At 35.6% G+C, this 5,172-nt stretch overlaps 1 long non-coding RNA gene across 1 annotated transcript; it reads left to right on the top strand.

Annotated features, from left to right (window-relative positions):
* The first annotated feature begins 138 nt into the window (after positions 1–138).
* LOC119296764 lies at positions 139–2,135 on the top strand. The gene is made up of 4 exons (XR_005145371.1): positions 139–340; positions 922–1,091; positions 1,577–1,660; positions 1,725–2,135. It is a non-coding gene; the product is annotated as an uncharacterized LOC119296764 (long non-coding RNA).
* The last annotated feature ends 3,037 nt before the right edge of the window (positions 2,136–5,172 follow it).

Raw genomic sequence — 5,172 nt, forward strand, 5'->3', positions numbered from 1 at the left:
CTTTTTGCCTTCCAATGAAATTAGGCCAGCTCAGATTGTAAGTAGGTTTCGTAACGATTGTTACGTAGGTGTAGCAAAGCTCCTGTAATCCCTCTCTCTCTCTCCCTCTTCTGTACCACTCAACAGGCAAAATAGGTTAGTAAATTTCGCTTGATCTCTCTCAATCATGTACCAATGGAGCGTCGTCTCACTGAAATCCAGATGGGTGATCTGATTTGTTGAAAGCAGTGCCTTGATTTCATCTTTCGCAGCAGCGCCTCGTTGTGAGGGCATACTCAATCTACCACTAACGCCGCCGGTGGCACTATCCAACTACAGCAGCTCAAGGATCTAGATCTAGGTCTGTATGCTTCTTCTCAAAAGGCATCTTTTTATTGATTAAGATTTGGAATAGTGCGCTGTCAGCACAATATTTAGGTATGAGCTACGAGTATATTTCTACGATCTTCATGCAAATTACAAGGGATGCACTCCCTGTTTGGATCCTTTATTCGTAAACAATATTAAACAGAACTTATACTTTACAATGTTCAACTGAACTTCGTGAAAGCATTAACAAGTTCATCTTCCTGATTTTATTATCTACAGTAGTTCATCTTTTGGACAAAACTGGTTTTTTTCAGTCTCCTATATACAATGTATACTAAACCATGACTTGCAGAATGTCGGTGTTCCTTACAATCCATTGCAAAACCTCATATATTGTTCCCTATAATTTGTTTGAAAAAACATGATATAGTAGTGAACTGACCTTTTTATTCTATAAATGCGATACTTTGGGATCCCTGTTTTATCTGGTAACAAATTTTTAGTAAAAGACAATCGAATGTTAGTTTCGCATAGAGGATAGAGCTGCCTATGATTGCTTATGTGATTGCTATGAGATTCATAACCTATGTTAAGCTTCAATGGATTTGCAAGATGGGGTGTCACTCCAAAGTTTGGCTTGGCTCATTACTATGTTGGAAGGTCATTATGGAGTCTTATTGCCTGGAGCTGGTAAATCTGTTGAAGATGCGGACCACGAACAGGGCTGCAATTCTTCATGTTCTTATGCAAATCAGAAGCTGCTTTTGACATTGACAAGGCAGGTAGCCAAAGTTGTTGCATCCAAGAATTATGCATAAAACAATGCATCGCCATTTCCTGCTCTTGGTTGCATATGTGGCATGTCCCTGGTTTGGAAGCACACCCTTGTACCTTATTATCATCTTATTTAGGTTGCGAAATTGATTCCTTCAGTGGATAGAATTTCATGCTCACTTTATTTGCATGCCACTGTACTGGAGGATTTGTTTTAGAAACTATATGACTAGATATTGGTACTGATTTTAATTTGAGGTAATATCACAGCAACTTATTTCATATAATATTTAGGTACACTTTCACTTTATTGTTTTCATCTAATATGTTGGGGCTATTTTTGACAAAAAGATATGAGATTATCATATTTTTTCAGAAATCTGAATGCAAACTTGTTGTACCTCTTTTTCTTCTGTTTTTCGTTTTGAGTTATTGTCCCTTCCTCCATCTCGCTATCCTTTGCTTCCCAATAACGACTGTTTATACTATATAGCTGCAGTGAAGAATGACATATCAAGATTACTTACATACATATTGTCAGGCCACATAAGCCTCTTCCGCGACCACTCATTGGCAGGTAAATATTTCTATATCATGTTTTTTATGGTTGCTCCAGAACTGACTATTCGGTGATTATTCAGATTCAGGACCATCTTTCATGCTCCAACAATAGTTTGCCTTTGATCTTCAAATCGATTAGTTGAAGGCATGACCGGATAATCTTCAGAGTAGGAGTCATCTTCATATGTCTCCTAGTTGGCAGCTCATGAAACTGATAATGTCACCTCCCATACTAGTACAGATCATGTCTGGTTGTCTCAGACTCCGATTTTTCTGGAACCATGTAATCAGCAAGAAAGTACACTTGGTAACAAAATTTAGTATGCGGCTTGTTTGTAGTTTAGAAGGGCGGTTGCTGTACAATTGATGTGTATGCTTGTGATGTCTCAATGTAAAAGATGTGATGTTCTTCCATGGAAGCTTCTAAAGATCTTTGGTTTAGTTGCAAAACAACATCTGCTTCTCTGATACTTTTTTTAGGAAAGAGGCCACATCTGCTTCTCTGCTTATCTGATACAGTACTTCTTAATATTGTTGAGCATTCCAACTGCGTGAAGAATCAATTTGATTTTTTTTGTAATTTTTGCTAAAGTCAGCAATGGGCAATCACACAACAGTTAGATTAGCTGATACAAGAGCACAACTTGTCAAATTCCTCAGGCGTCATGCTCGGCCACCCGCACGGTGTTTGAGTCATCCCTAAAATTTTGATTACAGAGACTGGCTGGATCCTCGCTGTTAGTTTTTTTTCAAATAAGCAAGAAATTCAGCGTGCTTTGAAGCCTGAGGGAATCGCCAATGTTATGCACACTTGTCCGGCACGTAGTAGTATGTATTTGTACCTGTATGCATTGGTCAATTTTCATACTTCGAGTCGCATAATGATCCTTTTCTTTTTGACTTAAGGAATAGTCTAGACCTCAGAAACTAATCCCATCAAGCATATCTCCAAGATGCTTTTAGTTTTTGGAAAAGTTAGCTGGCGACCAATCGCTGAGAGAAGGGTGGCAAGCAAACCCTTTTTTATGGCAGTTTTAATTCTCATACGAGATCGACCGATGGAAGTTTAGAAACGAAAATTGGCTTCTCTAACAGAAACCGCCATCATCACTCCGAAAAAACTGCCACCGAAATTGTTCTAAATGCTTCTCTAACAGCAAACCCTTTTTTGCCTTTTCTTTTATTGTTTATGTTTTTATTTTTCCTTCTTTATATTAATTCAGGATTTCCCAAAATTCCGAATTTCAAAAAATTGTGAGTTTTGAAAAAATATGTTTGCAAAATCATAAAATGTTTGTGAATTCAAGAAATGTTCACCAAATCATAAAAAATTCACGGATTAAAAAAACTGTGTGATTTTAAAAAATTGTCCGCATATTATAAAAGAATTCAGGATTTTCAAAATATATTTGGAAAATAAAAATGTTCTTGGTTTTGAAAAATTATCGTGTATTCAAAACATATTCGTGATTTTCAAAAAATTCCATGAAATTTTATAACATGTACACAAAAATTCAAAAAAAACATCAATTTTGGATTTTGTTCCCCAATTTCAAAAATAGCTCATCGATTCAAAAAATGTTCGCTGATACCAAAACTGTTCATGAATTCGAAAGTTGTTCATTCATTTCACAAAATGTTCTTCTAAACAAAACAAATGTTTGTGAGTTTCAAAATGTGTTCCCAAATTTTTAAACAATATGCTTGTTGATTCAAAAATATGTTTGCCGATTGAAAAGATTCCTAGAAATGTTCACGAATTCTTAAAATTTTCACTATTTCATAAAATGTTCAAGACTTTGTACAAAATGTTTGTGAATATGAAAAAAATTTACGATTTCAAAAAGATATTAAATTCCAGAAATGTTTACGATTTCCACAAAATATTCAGGAATTTTAAAGGTGTTCGCAAAATGGAAAAGGTAAATTAAAAAAAACGAACTTAAAAATAAACAAAAAATAAAATTTTAAAGGAAAAGGGAAACGTTTGCGATTTCAAAAAATGTTCATGATTACAAAAAGTATTTAATTCCATCAAGTTTATGATTTCAAAAACTATTCATGAATTTCAAAGGCGTTCGCAAAATGAAATCTAAAATTTGAAAATGAAAAGGGAAGGGATAAATACAAAGAAAAGAAAACCAAACTTGGAAAAAAAACCTTAAACGAAAAAAGAAAATTTAAAAGAAAATGTGAAAATGTGAAATAATAAAAATAAAAGCCAGGCAAAAAAGGTTCATTTCCCAAAACCGGTGTACACTAAACTGCTGATGTGAGGTTTATGTAGACCAGTGGCTTAATGTTGATTTCCATATTGTTTGAAATTGTGCTCCTAGAGATTTTTTTAAAAATATCATGTGGTCTATTTTAGTAGTTTTCCATGAGATTGCTCTAGATATGTAATAACCCGGATTTTTAGGGTTATTATTATTTTTTGTTCTGAAGTTAAGATGAATAATTAAATCTGTATTATTTCTTTAAACAAATGATTGAGCACTGTTTCAAAGAAATATAATAGACATGTATTTTTCTCCCTGCAATAATAGATGGAATATCCACACAATCAGATAGGGTGTGCATTTGTGCACGTGAGACTAGCATCCATGCACTCACGTGGTGGTGTTTGTATGTGGTAGTATAATCTAGATAATTAAGAGAGTTAACATGGAATTAGACTAGATGGATTTGGGTCAGGTAGAAATGATACTTGGTAGATATTTCCTAGTACGAGTGCTCCAAGTCAACTAGGTACATGCATGTAATCATGAGGAAGAGGCAACGTGACTTGGTTCTAGAGGATATGCATGCATATGTCAGGTGTTTAGAAAACTCTAGTGAATCAACTACACGTACAGGAGAGGAATGGAAGCAAACGTGGGTAGATGCATGCATCGGCTGCATCGCTAGAAACCCAAGTTTCCTACGTGGGCTGCAACCTGGCCAAGTACTAGAGGAACGTAGAAATAGAAAATAGAAATCAGCTTTTACGTGTCCTATACGTGGCCATTTCTTAGTGCTTAAGTGAGAGCCATGCCAAGATATTTTAGACTTGCACGGGCGCTTGCCTCATATAAATAGCTGCGGGTCACGCTGCTCAAAGAACAGCTCTGAGAGAAAGACATAGACACTGGAGGAGAGAGCCTGAGAGAAAGAAAGACACCGGAAAAATAAAGAAGAGAGATGAAGAATTCATGCATGCATCCATATTTGGAGAAGATTAGAGCGTTTAGGTGCTGCTGGAGGGAAGAGCCGAGCCATACATCAGAAGAAATATGAGTATATGTGTGTTCGTCAGATTTTATACAAAGATGATGGAGTTTCATCTTCTGGCAGAATATTATTCTAAAGGAGAAATCATATTATCTGAGGCAAGTAGCTGCTTTGCTAAACTTCCTGGTCTCGCATTATTGTTGTCTTCCTTGATTATCTGATAATATTATTGCACCTTGATCTTTGTTGATCCTCTATTGATCCTTGAGAGAGGAATGTGTTGTCCTCATAATCCATTTGTTGATGGAACCAGAGTAT

Source organism: Triticum dicoccoides, chromosome 5A (genome assembly GCF_002162155.2).
Source record: "Triticum dicoccoides isolate Atlit2015 ecotype Zavitan chromosome 5A, WEW_v2.0, whole genome shotgun sequence".
In the NCBI taxonomy this organism is placed as follows: Eukaryota; Viridiplantae; Streptophyta; class Magnoliopsida; order Poales; family Poaceae; genus Triticum; species Triticum dicoccoides.